General features: G+C 38.7%; 1 protein-coding gene across 4 annotated transcripts in view; it reads left to right on the top strand.

Moving 5' to 3' along the window:
* The window catches only part of PTPRG (protein tyrosine phosphatase receptor type G), a 705078-nt gene that overhangs the window by 422386 nt on the left and 259248 nt on the right, over positions 1-23444 (top strand). The gene's annotated exons all lie outside the window — the stretch shown is intronic.

The raw sequence follows: 23444 nt of genomic DNA, 5'->3' as shown, positions 1-23444 counted from the left end.
GAACCTTTAGGGCATCCTTGAATCAGAAGTGAAGAATCCCTATAAGATGAGAAAATTAGTAGTCTTTCTTTGTTTAGAGATGCTTCTATTCATATATAAATTTGTTTCTTATTTGTGATTGCTAGAGAAATCAGAGATAACTCTTCTGAGAAAATACTTCATATTTTTTTCTTGTTCAGCTGACAGATTCTCAGAATTAAGATTTTTCTATCTGTGGATCTCTCTCTACTAATCATACTAGTTCAAGGTCTCCTGAGTAGGGTTTCTTTTTAATGGGCTCTCTTCCTTCTTTTATACTGAATGAGTCATTTCTTAGAGATCTTGGTACTTGGAAAATGTGATTCCTAGAAGCAAAATTGTATTGTCCTTTTAGAAGTTTGGGGTTTCCCTTCTGTTCTTGCTGACTGGTTCCCATTCGCAGTGTGAGTTGAAGGGATAGTCTTGTGTCCAGCTAGTTTTTTTCTTGAAAGCCTCTTTATCTTAGAATTGCACTGCCATTTGTTCCGCTAGTGTTGTTCAGACAAAAGACCTGTGCTTTGAAAGACTGAAAACTTATTTTGGCAGCTACCTTGGTAAAGAAGAGCTCTAGAGATGGGAATGTGGAACTTTTGCCTCATTCTTAATTACATCCCTTAATGTGGAGATGGCCTGTCTCCTCGTATTCCATTCATATTTGGAAAAACGCATAGACTAGATGCATGTTCTTTTTTAAAAATCCCTACTTTGAATGAATATTTCAGTTTTCTTTTACTCAGAGAATGCCCTGAAATTCAGAAGCTAATTAGAAATGGCAGCTACAATGCACAGAATTATTGTTCAACCAAGTTGTTTGAATTCATTTCTTTTAAGTAATGTCAGATGGTAAGGCTGCCTGTATTAATTGGGTTCCTCATCGAGGCCCATCTGGTTTGTAGCTTGTTGTTTTTTTTTTTTTTTTTTTTAATGTGATAAACATGTTAAATTACTTAGTGGATATATTTGGAGGAACTTGAATTTCAGAGATCAAAGGTAATGGGATTAGATTTAACTTTAAAATATGCGAGGAAAGTTGCTCACTTTTGCCCCAAACATGTCTGTAATATTTTATGTTAAATTGCTTTGTTTGAGCTCTTTATCAATATGAACTCTCCCCGATGTTCTTACACTTTGAACATCTCAGACTTGGTTTATTTCATTCCATATAACAGGTTGTTTTCTAAGAAATTTAAATGAAAGTAAGAAGGGGCGCCTGGATAGCTCAGTTGGTCGAGCCCACCATCCTTGATTTTGGCCTAGGTTGTGATCTCAGGGTCATGGGATCCAGCCCCAGGTCAGGTTCCTTGCTGAGCTCTCTCTATAAAAAATAAATCTTTAAAAATATGAAAGTAAGAAATTGTAATTTATCATGGGTCATTTATCAGCACTGGTGACATTATTTGTCTCATATACAGAGTTGGAGAAGAGTCATGGTTGAAGATTGCCCTGGGATCGGTAGAATGTAGCACTGGTTCTCAACTAGAAACAGTGTTCCCCACCCATGGGAACATTATGCATTGTCTGGGGACATTTTCATCTGTTACCATTAGGCTCAGTGATATGCTACTAGAATCCAGTGATCAGAGATGCCAGGGATGCTGTTAAACATTCAATTCATAGGGCAGCCCCCAGACAAATTATCCTGCCCCAAATGTCACTGTTATGAGATTCCAGAGCAGAGAAAGTGGTATGTTTAGTTGGAATCGAGCCTTCCTTTACCTGTGTGGCATCATTCTAAGTCTGTTCATCCTGAGGACTCACTGCTTGAGAGGTTGTTCTATGTTCTTGTGGGTTTTAGAGAGGAAATGAACCTCACTTGATGGGTAAGAGCATTGCTGGGCTTGATTCCTTTAGGTTCCATTTGAGGTTTTGTCATAACCTCGGGTATTGAATTCAGCTCTGCAGGCTGCTCTGTAAGCATATGCCCCGCAAGAATCTGAACCTGCTCTATTGAGGGTCAGTTGCAACAAAACCAACTTTGTAGGTTTTTCTGCTCCCCGGGAATTCCTTGAGGTCACCTACAACTTTGTACACATCCAGAGATCAGACCTCCCCACATTTTCCTGTCTGGAATCCTGGGCTTGTTTTTGGAGTTCCTACACTTAAAAACATCCTGTCTAATAGAAAAATAAATGGCCTTATAAAAACAACATAAATGCCCTTCAATAGCCAGCTTTCATTACAGCTCAGTTTAAGTTAGGAGACACAGTCAGAAGCAGATTACAGTGCCACACCTAGGAGTTTAGACACAATTTAGATGCTCAGATACTCTCACTTTCTATTTTAGGCAGCTTTTTGTTCCTTGTCTAGCAGCAAATTTTTCTTGAGTTCCTCCTGTCATGTAGGCACTGGGTTATAAAGGTGACCCAGAAAGACAGTGTCCCTACCCTTAAGGTATTTACTCTCTGGTAATGACACAGAAATTAAGCAAACAGTCACATAAATAGAGCCGTGTTGTATCAGTTGTGATACTGTCTCTGAAGGAGAGGGATATTTTGTCATGAGATATAGAAGACCTCCAGACAGATAATTTATGAAGCTATATTTATTAAGTGATATTTATTAAGGGGAAAGAGATGAGTTGGAGCCTGCCCATAGAACAAGGTCATGCTAAGGCCCTGAAGCAGGAGATCTTGGTAAGTTGAAGGAATAGAAAGAGATCATTGGCATTTTGATAGACAAGATAGTACCACCCCCCCCCCCGCCAAAATGTTTACTCTCTCATCCCTGAAACTCATGAATATATATATATTACTTTACATGGCAAAAAGGATTTTGGAGATATGGTTAAGAATCCGTAAAGTGAAAAGGCTCAGAACATTCCAGTGATTGAAACAGTTACGTGTCCTGTTCCAGTTCTTCCATGGCTTTTCATTCAGCTTTGTATTACCTCTGCAACCACAGTTGTCTATGGCAGCGTCTACCCTAGGTTTTCTCTCTGTCCCTGCTCATTCCTTCTTCTGTGATTGGTAACTTAAACAAAGGTTCATGTAACACTAATAGGATTGAGTCATGCAGTGTTTCCACTAATAACTGAAGTTGGAGTTAATGCAAAGAGAAATCTCCAGATAAAACCTTTGATAGCTCCATTAAAGTGGAGGCTCATTGCATATTTGTTGTCTAAGGTAATTAAAATCTTGTTTATTACCATAAGAGATCGCAGGAGTTGTTGATTCAGACTTATTGGTACTTTATGAGTTGAAGTCTTCAATAAGCTTAAATGATCCAAATTGATTGTGTGTGCCCTTTCCAGTGAAACTCACAGCTGGTTCATTTCAGCTCTGTTTAGAGCATCCTAGCAAGTGAATAGAAGCAAAGGCATTATTCCTAATATACACCAAGTACACATTACCATATGGTACAGGTCTGTAATCCGTTAGCTGAAACTTATGAGGCCCAAAATTTCAGAATTCAGGATTTTTTCTGGAAAGGTATTGTGATGCATATGCTATACATATTACTGAGGACACATAGCAAGGTCTCTACTCCTTGAATGCATTAATAATCCTGCAACATGTAGATGAATATTCACGGTAAGTGGGAAATCTCAGTATTCAAAGTAGCGTCACATTTCTTCACATCAAATTTTACCACCAAATTAGTTTTTGCCCATAAATCATAAATAGCAATAATAACAAGATACCTTTGGTCTTGAAAGCTTCTGAGATTTCATAATCATTGATGAAGAATTTATGGACCTGTGTTTTATTTTTATTGATTTATTTTTTTAAGATTTTTATTTATTTATTCATGATAGACACAGAGAGAGAAAGAGAGGCAGAGACACAGGCAGAGGGAGAAGCAGGCTCCATGCCAGGAGCCCGATGCGGGACTGGATCCTGAGACTCCAGGACTGCGCCCTGAGCCAAAGGAAGGCACTAAACCGCTGAGCCACCCAGGGATCCCCCTGGACCTGTGTTTTAAAAACTGAATTTGTAGCATGGCTCCACTGGTTTAGGTTGCTAGGAGCATGGGTTAGTTGCAACCATGACATGAATGTGTTGAATTATTTGTCCCTATATCCAGAACTGATGGTGGTGTATTACATTCTTAGCATTAAGTTTTGTTCAGAGGGCAAGAATTTACTTGTTTTAGGCTGACATTTCTCTGTGATTCTTTCCCACTTTAACATCCTGCGTAGGCTGACAATTGTTATCAGTATCCACATCTTTGAGTGTGTTACTTTGACCTGATGCTGTCTTCCCTCCTGTCTGCCCAGCTCCCATCTTCCTGCCTGGAGTTAGGCTGGCGTTAATGCCTTTCATTTTGTGAATTGGGTCTTGGTTCTTCCAATGTTTCTGTTACATTCTGGTTAGACAAGTATCTTTCTCTTGGACTCCTACTTTATTTTATTTTTTTTTTTTTTAAATATTTTATTTACTTATTTAGGATAGTCACAGAGAGAGAGGGAGAGGCAGAGACACAGGCAGAGGGAGAGGCAGGCTCCATGCACCGGGAGCCTGACGTGGGATTCGATCCCGGGTCTCCAGGATCGCGCCCTGGGCCAAAGGCGGGCGCCAAACCGCTGCGCCACCCAGGGATCCCCCGGACTCCTACTTTACGTTCCAGGTGACTTGCATCCGCCTTCCTTCTCCCAGGTGAGCTCGTGCACTTGTGGCACCCAGGGAGGCCTCCCATGATGTCAACTCTCTACACTCATGCAAATATGACAGGCTAATACACAACTCTGATGTGGGCCCATCCACCAGAATCTGAGCCCCCATTTCAATCCCTGGCTTCCCATAGTGCGATCTTGTAGAGCACAGATAACATGTTTAAGTTGGCTAGCACTCCTCTATGGATTCCTTTTTTTTTTTTCTGCTAGAAATAAATTTCTATTTCTTTCTTTTTTTTTTTAAGATTTTATTTATTTATTCATGAGAGATAGAGAGAGAGAGGCAGAAGGAGAAGCAGGCTCCATGCAGGGAGCCTGATGGTGGGACCTGATCCCAGGACTCCAGGATCACGCCCCAGGCCAAGGCAGGTGCTAAACCACTGAGCCACCCGGGAATCCCCTCTATTTCTATGCCTTCTTGAAGATGTATTTTATATATTGGCCAGTGTTGAAGGCTTCTTCTCCACCAAAGAAATCTGTTTACTTGTATTTAACTCAGATTTTTTTTTCTTCAGACTTGTATAAAACCAGTGTCCCGCTATCTCCTCAGTTTATGTTAGCAACATCACTCTTTTGGAAATGAGATATAACTTTCTCCTGTCCTTTTCTATTCCATATTCCTTGTAAAAATTGGAGGGGCACCTACGTGGCACATTTGGTTAAATGCCTGACTCTTGGTTTGGGCTCAGGTCCTGACCTCCGGGTCACATGGGGCTCCATGCTGTGTGCGGAGTCAGCTTGGGATTCTCTCTTTACTTCTCCCTCTGCCCCTCCTCCCAGTCATGTTCTGTTTCTCAAATAAATCTTAAAAAAAAAAAAAAAAAGGAAGTGGAATCCCTGTTCAAATAAATATTCCAGAAGACATCGATGATGATTTTGATTTTATTTATCTTGAAAATTGTAAAACCAACTTGGCTTTTTCACAAAACAGTTGTCATTAGGAACGCCATAGTAGCTTGCTTTGTCTGTCATTAGAGCTGTCATTAAGGAACACTGAGGGGCTCCTGACTGGCTCAGTCAGTAGAGTGTCTGACTCTTGTTCTTGAGGTAATGAGTTTGAGCCCCATGTTGGGTGTAGAGGTCATTTAGATAAATAAAACTTAAAAAAAAAAATAAAGGAAGATTGAGACATTTTCTTTTAAAAATAAGTTTTGCTACCTCATACTGTTTTTTTCTCCCTGCCTTGAAATTCCTCCCTCCCTCCCTCCCTGAAATTCCTGGAATTATTGCAGTTTCTCTGGAAAGTTGTTTTGTTCCTGGAGAATCGTTCGTGGGTGTACTCAAGGCATGGCCTGTTTTCCTTATTCTGCCTCTTGATGGAACCCTGGAACTGTCAAGGAGATTATCTGATGTTTGCTGCTGGTCAGCTGGTGTTTGCTGCTCAGTGGTAGGGCCAATCATGTTTTTCTCTGTAGTGACTTCCATTAAATGGAGAGGGAATTGGTTGAAATGTAATTGATGACTTTATTGAAATAAAGATTTCATTTTAGAGCAGAACGTTTCATCCTTTGCTAGTGAAATACTTGATTTCCATCTGGTTGATCTTTTATGTATGTATGCCCTGGGTTAATTAAGAAGAACATATGAAGGGGCCCTAATGCTCAGCATTTGTTCAGTGGAGAAGTTAATGGTTGGTTGTACAAAGTCAGAGAGAACTGGTTTGGCAAGGTGAAAGCAGCCTTGGCCTCTGGCCTTCATAATGTCCCATAGCCCCTGTCACACATAGTCTTCCTTAGATGTGAACTTGGCTCCAGGATGTTTGATCGTCTGTCACTGACATGTGGTATGCAGATACCTGGTTGGATTGTACTGAGAATCCCAGAAAAGCAGATGACCATGTGGACAGAAACCCAGTTAAATGGAGATAATTTCAATCTAGAAACTTGATGACCCCAGGGGAGCTCTCAGACAAAGAAAAAGAAGGCTGATGGGTGGTGGTGATGGTGTTGGAGGTGGTTCTGGTGGTTGTTGTTGGTGGTGGTTTATAAGCATTGTCTGTGTCGGGAACATTCTAGATGTTACCCCATTTAATCCTCATTTACCTTATGAGAGAGGTAAGTGTATAAGTGACCTAAGGTTGGGACAGCTGAGCTTCTGAGAAGGTAAGTGGCTTGACTGAAATTTACTGTTTGTACTTCAGAATCTAGGCTTCGGCGTCTACAAAATCTTAACTAGAATTGTTTTTATTTGATAAAGTCACTTCCTTATTTTTCTTGTCATTGCTTTAGGTTGTTTTTAGAATCAATGATGTAGTAGAAATAATTTTGTTGGAATATTAACTGCTATTTATTATATAACAGGAAAGGAAAAAGAATCAAAGGACTTCCTGTGTACCTGAACCAGTAGTAAAACTTAGAGACAGGAGAGGAAACTTAGAGACAGGAAAGGAAAAAGAATCAAAGGACTTCCTGAGTACCTGAACCAGTAGTAAAACTTAGAGACAGGAGAGGTGAGAGGAACTGGAAATGCTATCAGGTCTTTGCCTAGAGATGTCTAGAGGAAACACTACATATTTTGTCAGGATTGGCCACTTCTGTCTTTTTATTATTACCCACGTAGAGCAGCCCTGATAGGAAATAAAATGTAAGCCATTCATTGTACTTTTAAAATTTTTGGTAGCCACATTAAAAGAGGTAAAAAGAGGGATCCCTGGGTGGCGCAGTGGTTTGGCGCCTGCCTTTGGCCCAGGGCGCGATCCTGGAGGCCCGGGATCGAATCCCGCATCGGGCTCCCGGTGCGTGGAGCCTGCTTCTCCCTCTGCCTGTGTCTCTGCCTCTCTCTCCCTCTCTCTGTGTGACTATCATAAATAAATAAAAATTTAAAAAAAAAATATTTATAAAAGAGGTAAAAAGAAACAAATGATTTTACTTATCTGAATAATTTATTTTATTTTATTTTATACAATTTGTGGTAAATAATCGTTATAAAAGCAATTAAATTTCTACTTATTTTAACAATCTATGATTTTTACCCTAATACGTCAAAATATTACTATTTCAACATGTAATCAATATTAAACAATTATTACTGAGCTATTTGACATCAGTTTTTTGTACTATCTTTGCAATCCCATGTGTATTTTATATTAACAGCACATCTAGATTCAGACTGGCCAATTTTCTTTTTTTTTTTTTCAGACTGGCTAATTTTCAAATGCTCAGTGCTGCATACCCTACTTGAAACAGGCTCCAGACCACACTCAGGGAATTTAGATGATAATCTAGCCAAAGGCCTAACAAATTCTTTAGGAGAAATTTTTATGCTGAATTTGTGGTAATTTACACATTTTTTCTTTCCCCACCAAAAAATATATACGGTTTAGCTTGGTATTGCATTCTGACCTAGTTGTTGAAAGTCTTCACCTAGATGTGATGCAGGTTTTTTTCGTTATAAGCTTTCAGTATTTCCTATTTATTTATTTATTTATTTATTTATTTATTTATACAACATTTGTTCCCAGGGCTTTGAACACTGTTCTTCTCAGAATCTATTTCTAAGCTGAGAAACTCAAATAAAACTGACCCAGGGAGACCTTTGTGCATGGAAGGTAGAGACCTCAGGCGGTCAGATCAGATGTATTGTAAGTTCAGGTCAGGAGGATTTATGGGCATAGGGCTCAGAGAAACACTCCCCCATTGCCTCCCCTCCACTTTTTTTTTTTTTTTCCTGTCCTGTCAAAATTTGAGCAGTAAGGTTTCAAGCCATCTTAAATCTAAAGCCTTTAGCAAGTTCTTTAGTGCCACTGCCACTCAGAAAGAACAGTGAGGAAGATTTATAAGGAATAGAAAGAAGTCAAGATTGAAAGAAAGTCTATTTTCTTTCTTCCCTTTAAATCCCCAGCATAGAGTTTCATAGTTCCCCCACCTCACCCTTTAATAGAAGGGAGAGGAAACTCCTGAAGCTTCCCTCCCTGCTTCCTTGGCCCGGCCCTGTATTGAACACAGTTATTGCTTTGGGTACATTTATTGCGATATATGGAGACCAGCTGGGAAAATTCACCAAAAGTCTTATTTTACTTAAAAATATAAATTTCATCTCTTGAATGTTTGAGGATGTCTTCTAAGACAGGGCTTTAAAACTCAGGTTAATACAAGAAAGATATGTGGGTTAATAGTAAAATGACTCCTAAATCCCAGTTCTTAACTATATAGATAGAGCTTTGATTTCTGAATCTCCCTATTTAAACCTTTACTGCATTAATTTATAAAGTTCAGTGTTTCAGAGAATCTTCTTACTGTAAGCCTCAGTGTTCACCATTCCCTGATCAAGGAAGGCCACAGTGTAAGAAAATTTATCTGATTACCTCCTGACATTTTTCAGCCTGTTTCTGCCTCTAAATTTGCTCCAGTCCTGTCTCTGCCTCTCTCTCTAATCACTTTACTTATTCATATTTATTTATTGGTAAGGTAAAAGTGGCCTGAAGCATCATAATCATATATGCAGTAGCCCCTGGTACAGGTTCCGTTGGTTGGTCTAAATGCTGTGCACAAAGTGATATGTCGTCACATACATTTAGGAAACGCTGCCTTTCTCTTATAAGTTGATCATGGGCTAAGATAGTAAAATCATTAAGAAATACTCCAACAGAGAAACTTGTTTACTTTTCATATAACCAGGAATCTCCCAAACTTAGTTGACCATGAATCTCTTTTTCTTCCTCTTTCTCTTTCTCTCTCTCTCTCTCTCTCTCTCTGTCTTTCTCTTGTACTATTCTGAGAGGCTAATGATAAGGAGAATTTCCCACTTGGAGGAAATCCTGCCTCACACAGTTAAGTGGGGAGCTCTTTTTCATGCCTTGATACTATATAAAATGTGTTGTTGTTGTTTTTTTTTTTTAATTTATGATAGTCACAGAGAGAGAGAGAGGCAGAGACACAGGCAGAGGGAGAAGCAGGCTCCATGCACCGGGAGCCCGTTGTGGGATTCGATCCCGGGTCTCCAGGATCGCGCCCTGGGCCAAAGGCAGGCGCCAAACCGCTGCGCCACCCAGGGATCCCCTAAAATGTTTAAATTATGTTATTACGCTCTTCTTTCATTTCTAAATGATCAGCAGTGTTCATTCAGTTGATTAACAGAGCCTTCTCTGTGTAGGACATGGAATGCCCTGGCATTTCATTTCAATGGGTGCTAAGGACCTGAGGCAGAAGCCTTCCGTGCACCTTTGAGCAAGCAAAAGGCAGAGCGATAGAAATACAGTCAGCAAAATATTTGGGGTCCTGGTGATGAGAGTCCCGGTGGACCATGGGCAGCTCTGTGACTTTTACCCCAGATGAGACAGAAAGCCCTTGGAATGTCCCCAGCAGAGAGTGGACATTTTCTGGCTTACATTTTAGAAGGATCCTTTTGGCTGTACATGACCACAGGAAACACCTGTGGATAGTGAAGTCAGAAGGTGATTATGATATTTCAAGAGAGGTGATGGTGGCCTGCCTTAGAGATGGATATAGAGGAAGATATGGAATTCTGATTATTTTGAAGGAGGAATATGCTAATCAAGAGAGATAAGATATGCTTATCTTTAGTGATAAAGTTTGTATTTCCTGGTTTAAAAAGGAAAGCAATTTTAGGATAAAAAATCATGGATAAGTGACGAGTCTCTAATATTTTATAGCATTTTGTTTAATTTTTAAAAAGTTCTTTTAAATTGATGATGTAATATTTAAATTTTATTTGTGTTATATGGATTATATACCAGGTTTGATTACATACTATCTCTTGTACACTACAGAAGAATGTTGGAGAGACTACGTGCCGTTGGTTGAGAGTCCAGCTCTTGGTTTTGGCTCCGGTCATGATATCATGGGTCCTCGGATCCAGCCACACATCAGGCTCTGTGCTTAGTGGGGAGTCTGAAGATTCTCTCCCTCTGCCTCTCCCCCAACTCTCCTCTCTCTTTCTCTCTATCCCTCACCCCCTCTTCCCCCTAAAATAAATGAATAAATCTTTAAGAAACAGAAGAATATCCCGTGGTGACATGGTGAAACACAACAATAATAAAACAAACCCCCTTTGGGAAGGCTTACTTTGAATTAATAGGTATAAGTGCTTCAAGCAGTTCCTGGCACAGACTAAGAGTTAGCTGTTAGTATTGTGTCTGGATCCTCTACTTAAATTAGGCAGCATCTCTTCAATTCATCTGTTTCTTTTCTTTGCTACTATTTCCATCCTGGTTCAAGCCATGACTGTGCTGGCCTTTGACTGCTGCTATAGATTCCTGAGAGCTCTCTCTTGCCTCTCACCATCCGCTCCTTATCTAGTAACCAGAGTGTTCTTTGAAACACTTGAAGCACATTATGTTTTTCCTTTGTTTTAAAGAAATCTTCCAGAGGCACCTGGGTGGCTCAGTGGTTGAACTTCTGCCTTTGGCTCAAGGTGTAATCCCAGGGTCCTGGGATTGAGTCCCTCATCGGGCTCCCTGCATGGAGCCTGCTTGTCCATCTGCCTGTGTCTCTGCCTCTTTCTCTGTGTGTCTCACATGAATAAATAAATTCTTGAAAGAAAGAAATGAAGGAAAGAAAAGAAAAAGAAAAGAAAAGAAAAGAAAAAAGAAAAAAAAGGAAGGAAGGAAGGAAGGAAGGAAGGAAGGAAGGAAGGAAGGAAGGAAGGAAGAAGGAGGGAGGAAGGGAGAGAGGGAGGGAGGGAGGAAGAAATCTTCCAGTGCCTTTTAGGTCATATGTTGGATAAATCCAAAGGTCTACTTTGCTCTACCAGGCCTTACCAGATGTGGCTCCTCCTGCTCCCACCTCTCAACCTCCATGCCTTGTTTTCACTGGGTCTAGAAAGTTCTTTCCCTGATTATCCCTTCTTTTGTGGCTCATTCCTTTCTAAGTCCTACCCATGGTGACATTCCACTCTCTCTCCTCTTAACTCAGCCCTTTTTGTTTCCTATTTCCCAGCTTCGTTTTGTTCATGGCACCCATCACTTTTTGAAATTACTTATCTATTTGTTTACTTGTTTATTAATTTGCCTCCCCCACCCCACCCGCGTACACTGCCCATCAGCTTCTGGAGGGGAGAGGGGCCTGTCTTGTTGGCTGCTGAATCTCACTGCTGATGGCTGCAGTCCCATAAGAGTAAGCATTGAGTGATATGTATGAAGAAACCAGTATCGCCCTATTATATCTTCATCTTCTTGTCTCAGTGGTTTTAAAGGGTGTAAGGAGCTCTAAATCCTGAGAAGGAAAACATGTACTTCATTCATAAAAAGGATGTTTAAAGAAGCAAATCCTCCCCTAAAACTACCTCTCCTATTAAGGATGTGAAAGACCCAAATAAATGAGTTACTCCCAAACAAACACAATCATCCTGTTGCCTCACGCTGTGAGGCTGAGGGGTTAGTTGTGCAGCTCACAAAAATGTTCTTTTTAAGGCCTGTTCTTCCAGAGTGTAGCTCTTATATTAACAACCATTACATCTACATATCAAGACAGATTGTTCCAATTAGTCAATGAGGTCCAGGTTTTTGAGAGCTGTTAATATGTACATGACCAATTACTGTAGCAGAGTTAAAAGGCATGCCTTTGGGAATTTTAGATTGAGATTATCAGTTTCATTCATCAGGCAGGAGCCCACAAAGTTATTTGCTGCCTTGCTCCTTCTGCAGATTCATTCACTAGAAGGTTCTCTAGTGCCTATAAATAAATGTTTATGAAGTCGCCAAATTCCTCTGCCCCACCTTCACCCCACCAGGCCAGTGCCTGACTCTGTAATCACTGAGAACCAGGCATTGTGATTAGGATTTGGGAATTTCATAGTGAAGAAAACAAATAAGCGCTTTGACTTCATGACACCTAAGAGACCAGCAGGGTGAATCATAACCAGAAGTTACTTTAAAATCAAGCAGGCATTTTTAAAAGTTTTCTAAAATCGAATTTATGTAATTTTCACTCATTCCTTATTATTGCCAACTGGAAACAAAACAAAACAAAAACACTCATTCTGCTTTTCCACGCTCAAATAAAATGCTCTATATTCTTCACGTGAATGCTATGCCTCTCCACAGTGCTCAAAGTTCCAGTGTTTTACTAGAATCCCATGATTCACACAGGAACTGGATTTGGAATCAAATAATAATAAAAAAAAAAAAAAGAAAAAAAAAACAAACAAATAATAGATGATCTGTAGACTCTGGGGAATGTCCTCCTCTTTCCACTAGACTCGGCTCTTCGACTGACTGAGGCCAAGTCAATGTCGAATATGTCTCAAGTTCCCCCATTTGAGTTCAGATATTGTTGCCTCTTCAAATGCGAACAGAAGGGAAAGAGCAAAAATAAGAGTTTTTATATCTGTTGCACATATTAATAAAACTCATCAGATCCACTCCTCATTTGGAGTAAGATGTATTAGAAGTCTTCTCTGAGGGTTGGATGCGACACTAACCAGGGATGAAGGAGGCCCCAGAGACCATGTGAACGAGGGTACAGACTGGGGAGAGGAAGCATCAGATCTTGAAGACACACTGGATTGATTGATCCTGGCACTTGAGCCTGCCTCATCTGGAGAGCAGATGATTGGCATGAATCATGGTGTGCAGGTAGAGCCTGATAGAGTGGGTCTTGCTATTTTCAAAGGGATTCTCATAGATAAAGGAATCCCCTTAGTCTTTTGGTGCACAGAGTGGAATCAGGACCTATAGAAGCTGACTCTAATGAAGAAACTGGTTACAGCTGGGGCATAGCACCCTGGCCACATAATTGAGAAGAGATTTTCAAAATCACATTCCCTCAGTCCCTCTGGGGACCTCCTTCATTAGGTGTCAAGAAGTAAAATATATTCCCCCATAGTTTTTCTATCAAAACAATTCCTGGGAAAATAAGGTTAGGTAGTTCTTCAAAAGATACCCACTGTGTATACTTAGAGACCTCTGTAAACTGCATCATTTAATCATCACGACTTAGAAACATCTTTCCATAAAAACAGCAGTTAGTAACCAGTATCTCTTATTCTCAAGATAAGAAAAATGACTTAAGGGAGTCATTGCGAATGAAATCTCAGAGCCTAACACTGAGTTTTAAAGATTTTAGTGGTCTGAGATTAGGTACAATGTTCATGTGATCTCAGAATGATCTCTGTTACCATTTTGATCTGGGTTTTTTTTTTTTTAATATTTGGCAGGAGGAGGAGGGTAAAAGTATAGTTAGTATTAAAGTGAATCATAGCCTACTTCAGTCACTTCACATTTTATGAGTATTTTCCATATTTTGAAAAATTCTTCACTCCTTCAAAAATAAAATCTAGTTTTCTTGCTTGGACCTTGCTGCATTCTACAAATTTTTCACAGTTAGCAGATTTAACTTTAAGATTGAGGAAGAAAATAACGGGACAATGAGTAAATTAATGTCATTTCTAAGACCTTATTTTTTCTAAGCAGAAGCAGGTACAAAGACAGCATATGAGAACATAAAAAATAATTTTTTTCTCAAATTGCATGCAAATAGTTTCATGGTCTTTTGATTATCAAAGTAATGTATGTTCCTTATAAAATAATTCAAACAACACATGAGCAAAGAAGAAAGGGCATGTTTCTCTTGCAAATACATACTATACCCTTTAGAAATGCCATTATGCACTACCTAATTTTATAGGATCATTCCCACTTACTAGATGATGGAAGTCGTCCATTGTCAGTAAGTAGCTGTCTGCATCATGATGTTAAATGCTGCTTCACTGAGGCTTTGAGCCAGATTGCTGGGAGTTCAAATCTTGTCACTGCTACTTATGAGCTCTGTGAATTTGGGCTTCTGTTTAACCTAATTGAGTATCACATAGTAGGTTGATAAATTTTTGCTTCTTTTTATGGTGTGTGACATAATTTATTTTAGCAGTGCCTCATTGATGGACATTTTGGTTCTACCTTTTTCTCCTATTATAACCATTACAGCTCTATAGAACATACATTTGGGATAAACTTAGGTTCTCTGGAGACCAGCCATATGACGTGAGGGAAAGGTACAAATTATCTAAGATGCTTTTTGGATTGTTAACATTTGGGAATATAAGCCAACATTAGTCAGAACTTCCAGCTTTTTCAAAAGAAGCTCAAAATCGTATTCATCTGTATACTAACTACACCGTTTGTGTAAACTACACTCTCCTGCAAAAACACAAAACATAACAAAACAAAACTCACTATTTTGGTTTTCAATATTTACTGGTGGGCAAGAATTGATGATCGCATAGCGTTTCATATCCAGGGTGTTTAATCTCAGTCCTAGAGTTTTTTGTGTTACTGCTCACCGTGTCTGCCTTATCTTCATGAATTAAGAATGTTCAGGCTATGGAGTGCCTGAGTGACTCAGTTGATTAAGCATCCGACTCTTGGTTTCAGCTCAGGTCTTGATCGCAGGGTTGTGAGATCCAGCCTCCAGTTGAACTCCATGCTAGGTGTGAAGCCTGCTTAAAATTCTCTTTCTCTTTCTCCCCTCTACCCCCTTTCTCTTCCTCTCCCTCTGCTGATTGTCCCCCATCATGCTCCCCCACATCTCTTTAAAAAATATGTTAGGCATGGTTTACGAAGTCAGCTTGGTATTATATTATATATTATTTGGTACTATAATTTGGTGGTTTTGTATATAAATTCTGAAACTCCATATAATAATAATAATAATAATAATAATAATAATAATAATAATAACTTTACCCACCGGCATGTAAGTTCCTAATATGAGACTAATAAACTTCCTGAAATTTAGGAGTCTTTTCTTTCCTTTTTGTTTTTCCTTTCTCTTGGATTTAGTGCTTTATTTAGAGTCTGGTATTTTTTTCTGTGCTCCCCTGAAGCCCCCTCTAAAATAGTGAAGAATCTGGAGAGAAAGGAACAGATTTTTATTTTGTACAGGACTAATTTGTCTTCTACTTTCTAGTGTACAAAGTAAATAAAGCTTACATAAAATTGTATTCATAGCCTCATTACTAGTCTCATGAATTTTCTGGAGTCCTGAAAGCTCACAGTGAAGGCTGATGCTGTTTATTCTATCAGCATCAATGGGCACAGACCATTGCTCTTTTGTAAATTTCCATAACCTTAGTGCCAAGCACAGAACCTTGTATGTTGCAGGTGCCCTATTTAAATTTCTTGTAAAATAAAAGAATACATCCACTGCTCTCTATCTTAGTTAATTTAGACATATAAGGAGCCTTCCAAGCTCAGGTTCACAAGAATTAACTCATAAAATGTCTCTATCTTTTAGTGAAATGTAGTCCTAAGGCCCGCTCTGGCACAACAGAATCAGTATTGATGGGCATTTTGTTTTGACATACTGACTGGCAGGCACAATGCTTGTCACCTTCCGTTGGCTCAGGAGAGAGGGTGGAAAGTTCAGCAGATCTTTCCCAACAGGCTTTGTTCAATTTAAGTAGCTTACGGTCTGAACGATGGAGAAGGAGATGAAAACTGGCAGGGAGCTGGGATTTGAATAGGACCTTCAATTTATTTGACATGTCTAATGATCTTATGAATGGGGATGGATCCCTGGTTTTTGGTGATAGGTAGAAAGATTGGCTTCAGGATTGATAGAGTCTTGGGTGGATTAGTAAATCGATTTGCTAAGAGCTAGAATGATACACCTTTTTGGGTCTGAAATTCACCCCAGCAACTACTTAAGATAACAAACCTAGTGGCACTAGCTTTTCAAAGGTATTTTGCACATAAGCTGTAAGTGGCTTTTCTGTAGAACTATTATTTCTGCAGAAATAAAAGCTATTATTTTTGTTCATAAAAACAGGTAATTGATTGCCTAGTGATATATTGTTTATCTGAAGCCTCTGATTTTTCCTGGCTGTTCTTTTTGTTTTTAAAATATTGTTCTTTAGCCTTTTTATTGTATGTTTATTAAAATAATATGATAAGTAAATTCAAAACAAAACGATCTCATTACTTAGGAAGATACTCCACTAATTAATTAAATTTGACCTCAAAAGGCTGCAGCTTAACGTTACTGCTACATATTTGTAGTTAAATTACCTTTTCTAAATAGTTTAATAAAACAGAAAAAAAACCCAATAACAATGCCTGTTTTTTATTCAGTAAATTATACTTCTCTGTTACATTTACACATAACCCTGAATCAACTTCAGATATGAATATATTAGCAAACAGATGTTAAGGTTTTTACCTTCCTAGTCCTTAGAAAATCAGAACTTTTCCTCTGCTAAAGATGGAATTGATCAAAGTCCGTCATGATGGCATTGACATCAATTGTCCATTAGTATACATTTTCTAACTGTGTAGCCATCTGGAAATTTTAGCCAAAGTCCACCCCCACCCCTCCACCCCCTGCTCCCAACCCTGCTCTCTTAAGTTCTCTACATCTTCTTGTTGGGATTTCTCCAGGCATTTTCTTCTTCTTCCTTTTTTCTTTTTTTTTATATTTCATTTTTATTTTTTAGTAATCTCTACGCCCAGTGTGGAGCTTGACCCCTCTACTCCAAGATCAAGAGTCAGATGTTCAGGCAGCCCAGGTGGCTCAGCGGTTTAGCGCCACCTTCAGTTCAGGGCAAGATCCTGGAGACCTGGCTTCAGGTCCTGCCTTCGGCTCCCTGCATGGAGCCTGCTTCTCCCTCTGCCTGTGTCTCTGCCTCTCTCTCTCTGTGTCTCTCATGAATAAATAGATAAAATCTTAAAAAGAAAAAAAAAGTCACATGCTCTTTCTGCTGAGCTAGCCAGGTACCCCATTCAGCCATTTTTCTTTAGTTATTAGAAATGGCACCATCTGGTTTGGAATGTTTCTGATTGTTAATGCATTTCTCCAAGTATTGTTTTGAATATGTATTACTTTCTTCTCTCTTCATCATACTTGGATAAACACACAAAACACACAATCAGTACAAAAAAAATCATTTCTAGGCATGGTTACCAAAAATGACTAAAATTTCTGAATTTTCGATGACGTGAAAATCTGCCTTTTTATAACTAATATGGAAACTCAGAGAGACTGACTGTTCTGAGATCCCAGGGCCAACTTTGGCAATGCCACATCTTGATTATGAAGAAGTTTAAATCTACTTTCCAAGTCTTTGGTGAACATTAAGGAAGGTAATGGTTGTTATTGTGTTTTAGAACATATTAGAACATAGATAAATGTAAGGTTTATTGAAAATATAGACAAGATTACAAAATACTGGGAGCACTTGGGTGGTGCGATTGGTTAAGCATCTAACTCTTCATCTCAGCTCAGGTCGTGATCTCAGGGTTTGAGATCAAGCTCTGTGTCCAGCTCTACACTCAGCTTGGAGTCCACTTAAGATTTTTTTCTCCCTCTGCCTCTCCCCCCTGATGTGAACAATCTCTCTCTCTCTCTCTCTCTCTAAGTAAATCTTTTAAGAAAAGATTACGAAATACTATGCAGTAATCCTTCAATAACAGTGTTATTAACCTCATTCCTTTTGGGGAATACTGAATCCTCAATGGAAAGCTTATCTTAGAGGCATATAATAATTGTCTTTTCAGACATGAAGAGGTTCAAAGAAGTCTGAATGTGGTCAATTTTGAAAAGACAAATGAAGTAAGGCTGTTATGAGAGAGTCTGTTTAGTTGTACCTACCAACTCTTTTTAGACATTCACTTTCATCATTTTCCAAATGCTTTGTGCCTTAATTCAGTGCTTGGGTTTAACTGAACCTGTTGGTAGTAATGAATGAATTTCTTTCTCTATCAAAACATTGTTACTGATACCCCCATGTCTCCATCTTTTCATGATGTAATTTACTTTGGCAATAGCTAATGAAAATCCACTGCTTTATCTTTGTCGTGTGTTTGCTAGAAGAAAGTTCTAGAACATACACCTTTTGAATGCCAGGCTAACCTCAAAAGATTATTCAGCTCTGTTACTGTCATGAAATGTTTTTGATTTCTCATTCCATTAAACTGAGATAGGCTGCACTACTTGTATTTTATCAGATGGGATGGAAGGTGGACTGAAATGAGAGTTGAACTGAGTTTCATTAGCTGTATATGAATTTTCCACTTTACTCACTTCTGAAATCTTTTTGGCATTTTACTGCTTGCCACTTTTTATATCAAATGGGTATTTGAAGAAAGAAAGTAAGTATTTTTAGATGCAAGTCTTCTTGAACTCCTACTGCATCTTCTGATAAAAGTTGATCAATTAATGAATGAATTTAAACTCAGTAGGTCTGATAAATGCTTTAGACTTGAATTTCTATTACTGGGCTTAGGATAATGAATTAGTCTTTGCTTTGTGCTTTTTGTTTTAATTTTTGTTTTGACAGGAGATCTTTGTATTTGCCAGGATCAGGTAATGAGAAATTATTTACCACATTGTCAGTAATTACTGGTCTTGAAAACCTGGTTGCTACCTTTGTCATTAAGATTTACACTTAGAGTACTTTTTTGTTTATTAGTATGAGAGTGATCTTCCTGGAGTGTGAATGTCATGCTTGTGACCCCAGTGAGGAAGGGAGATGTTTATGTAATAGGTTGGGAGTTAGACCAGGAGGTTTTTGTATGTGGGCAGTGAAGCCAGAGTTAGACACTGTAACAGAGAGTGGGATGAAGCACTAAAAATTTTTAATATGTGGTGGCTTAGCTGTCACTACCCACCTCTGTGCTTAAGAGAAGAGTGTATTGTAAAAAAAATTATAGGTCTGAACGCATATATATATAGCAACACACATTCTTGATGCAGATGTACTAGTGTTATCATGAGGAATTTTGCTTTATGTTTTGCTTTGGCCTTCAAGAATTTAGTTATGTGACCTTGGCAGGAGCACTGGGAAGTACTTTGAGTGCATGCAGTTGTGTGCTTCTACCTACAATTATTTTTTTAGAAATACTCAATTCAATATGATGGAAAACCATTTTCTCAAGTTCTTTTGATGACTATTTTTCCTATATCACAGTAACCAGATTTATTTATTTATTTATTTATTTATTTATTTATTTATTTCAAATTGAGATGACCTGGTTTTAAGTTACTAGGACTTCAAAAGGGAAACAAGATTTTTGTTTCTTGACAAATGTAAAATATAATGATTCTGGAGTAATTTCTTTCCGCTTTGAATTCTTTTCATTCGACCGCAATTATTCTAATTTTTTCCCCTTTAGTATCTACCCATCCTTAAAAATCAAGTTTCAGAACAACTCTTTTTTGAGCAATATAGAAATTATTAATGTTTTAGCATAAAAGCACGATAAAACCAATTTTATTGGGAAAAATAGCTGGGATAGGCTGTGTAGAATCTTCAGTGATAACCTAATTAGTTTTTATCCAAGCTATAAGAGAAAACCTCAAGCATTGTCTTCCTTAAGTATTGGTTTTTAAAAGGCAAAACCATTTTTATATCCTTTCTCATATTTTACTGATATATTTATAATCACAGGTTTTTCAGAAAGGTTAATAGAAATTGCAATGCTGTATTGTCATGATACTTAAATGATTTCTTTTTCAATAGGGCATGTTATTAAAGAAAAAAATTATTTCCCAACCCATGCATTAAACAATGCAATGCTATCTGTTTTAAGGCTTGGTAATCAATGGTGTAAGTGAGGCTGGTTTATTTCTCATAGATTTACTAGCGTCACTGCATAAATAGCCATAATGGAATTGATCTGTTAGGCTGAAGCAGCTTTTATCACATACGAGGCTTTAATAATGACTATGTTAAACGTTGGCCTTTGATTAGCCGTAGTCTTCCTTGGATACGGAGGCTTTGGAAACTTCATGCTTAAAAGATTGAAAACGTGATATTTTTGACAAAATTTTTTTCACATTAATTACTTGTCCATGTGTTTTACATCCTGGACAAGTCCTCATCTTGCATGTATCTTTTCTGGCACTCAGTAGAGTTACAGTTTCTGCAGGCATCCCCTTTGTGCTCATCTCAGAGACACAAAGAACAATGTGGTGCCTAAGCTCCAAAGATTTGAACTCGGACATGGACCTGGGTTTAGATGGCAGCCTCTTTGCTCCTGCCCATGTGACCCAGACATTTAACTTGATTCTGCAAGTCTCAGTTTTTTTTTTTTTTTTTCATCTTAAAAATGGGAATGAAAGTACTTTGAAGATTGTTGGATAAAACAGAACAATCATGTGTTGATGGTACTTGGCAGCATGCCCAACATGCAGACAAACAGGATAAAGATTGTTACTATTATCAACTATTATTACTACTACTGAGTTGAATCAAGACTCATGCACAGCAATCATTGAGAGTCAGCATGGGTATTATATTCTCTTGAGGAAGATTTAAATTCTGGGGTGCTTTTCCTTTTATCATAGTGCCTTTCCCCCAAGAGCTATTTAATAGGGTAAATTGGGAATGAAGCTCATTATATTAATCCTGAATGGGTTTTCTGCAAAAGATTTTAAAAATCACTAGTTAATAGGGCAGAGAAGACCTACCTTCTGGGCAGATCTAGCTCCAAAGAGCACTGGAATGTGAGGACATCTTTCTATGTACTATCCTATGCCCTGACTGTCCCCAGAACAATCCCTTAAACTGGCTTTCACTGCTTGTACTTTATTCTGATTCTGGTCATAGAAAGTGACTGGCAGCTTCAGCTCAGAGCCACCCACAGCTCTCCTACTGCCACGCCCATCCCTCTCCTGAGAGATGCAGTTTTCACCCAATGGGCTTGTGTCCAAGGAAATCAGCTCCTCAGACACCCATTCAGCAGATAGAGTCTTAGATGTTCAGGATCCTCGCTGAAAGCAAATGCCTCCTTAAAAACAATTTGTTCCTTACCTGAAAAAGCCTCTCTACCATGCTAAATCTAATGTCTCCAAATATTTTCAAGTGCCAATTCATATATTAAGCCAAGCAGCTGATGAAAATTTACCTGTAGGCTGGCTTAATCTGATTTTTACCTAGTCAGAGGCCTAGCCAAAGAAATAAACTTTCTTTGTGAGCACAGATTTCCAAATCTGTCAAAAAAACATGACCCACAGCCAATGTGATTTTTTTTTTTTTCTTTACTTTTTTGAAAGATTTGCTAAATGATTGCCCAGGGAATGTGTGTGTGAGTGTGTCTATAGGACAAGGCCAGGGGTTAGAAGACAGCCACATTTTTATGTTTCAGTAAGTAATTTTCCTTGTTGTAATAAAAAATCACATCCCTTGTTGGAAATCTGGTTGGTGCCCAAATGCTCCGGGCAAGTGTTTGCAACTCGTGATTATTTATTCCCCAGATCTTTTTAGATATGCTATGTGTGAATCAGCTCAGCCTGCATTTAAGGCTTGAAAAATGTTCTTTAGGATTCCTTAGTATCAAAGCATCCATTAATTGCTGAAAGGGATAAGTCAGTGGCTTACTGGAAGTCAGAATCTGCATGATGCTTTGTTCTGAAGGGGAGAAAAGGAGTCCTCCATAGTAAGGAGAACCACTTTTAGTGATACTCTTTTAATATCCTGTTGAAAGATACACATTTTTTTTTTATTATAAGAGTTCTTTAAAAGTGATCTTTTTCTGATGACATCCACATTATACTGGAAAATATTCTTGTGTTTCTGGCAGTGATACACTAATTACTGCCTATACATTTTTAATAGTTTAATCTGTCATATTCTGGGATAGAAGTGATTCTGATTCCAAACAAAACTGAAATGCATGACCAACCACATTATGAAATATGTGGTTTCATTAAATCCTGTTGTTAATTCAGTCAGAAGAAAATTATTTAGTTCAAATAGAGGAACAGGAATGCTGAGGTATTATGATTGCATGTCCGATATGCACAGACCTTACTATTTGTAGGCATACCTGCCACCATATTATGTTATGTTGCTTGGTAGCCATCAAAAAATGAAGTCATGTCACAATTTGAAATCAGAAAATTGTCTTTTTTTTAAGATTTTATTTATTTATTCATGAGAGACACAGAGAGAGAGAGAGAGAGAGAGGCAGAGACACAGGCAGAGGGAGAAGCAGGCTCCACGCAGGGAGCCCGACGTGGGACTCGATCCTGGGACTCCAGGATCATGCCCTGGGCCAAAGGCAGGCACCAAACCGCCGAGCTACCCAGGTATCCCCCAAAAATTGTCTTATACTGTGGCTTTGTTTGCATTCATGGCTTGCCCAGAACAAAAACCCATTCTGGTCAGCTTAAACACAAAGGAATAGTTTATCGTAAATATATAGGAGTTTCTTGTGGAACTCAAGAGTAACTGTGGGAAGAAAGGGGCTTGGAAGTGGACAGAATTTTTTTTTTTTAACATATTCAGTTCCTGTTTGTCTTCCTGATTTGTTCCCTTATATCTTCAGATATACATAGGTTCTCTCAGTCATGGTGATACATACTGGTTAATGAGACTTCTTGGGGTCATAGATTTGATTCTGATAGTCCCTTGGGCCTAAGACCAAAGACCTAAGAAAGATAAACTAATTGACCCGGTTGGCTCAGGTGGTTCTTTTCTGGTCCAGAAATGGCCATGGAGTAAGAACAATATGTCAGGCCTGGGCCTATCCTGTGATCCTCTGTGTGGATGTTTCCAGAGAAAAGGCATCTGGCAGAGTCCCTAAAATGTCCCTTGCCTCACACACTAAGAACTTTTATATTTTTACCTCTGAAAGACTCAGTGCTCTTGGGCCAGCATCAGATCTCAAATGATGGTTTTGCAAGAACGCTCTATGTATGATCGAGACAAGGTTTCGCAAGCATGACTGACACAGGTCTGAGTTAGAGTTTATCTGCAGACACTACTTACTACTTCATTCTTCCATTTTTGCATGCTTCAAATTTGCCTCCTAGAACAGAAGAGGAAGGTGTCTATTGTTTAAAGGCGGGCTCATTATCAAAAGGTGACCAGAGGTGTCCTAGCTACCATTCACATTCCTAGCACGCACTTAAAAACTGCT

Source organism: Canis lupus, chromosome 20, assembly GCF_003254725.2.
Source record: "Canis lupus dingo isolate Sandy chromosome 20, ASM325472v2, whole genome shotgun sequence".
NCBI lineage: Eukaryota > Metazoa > Chordata > Mammalia > Carnivora > Canidae > Canis > Canis lupus.
This window is presented reverse-complemented; position numbering and strand designations above follow the sequence as displayed.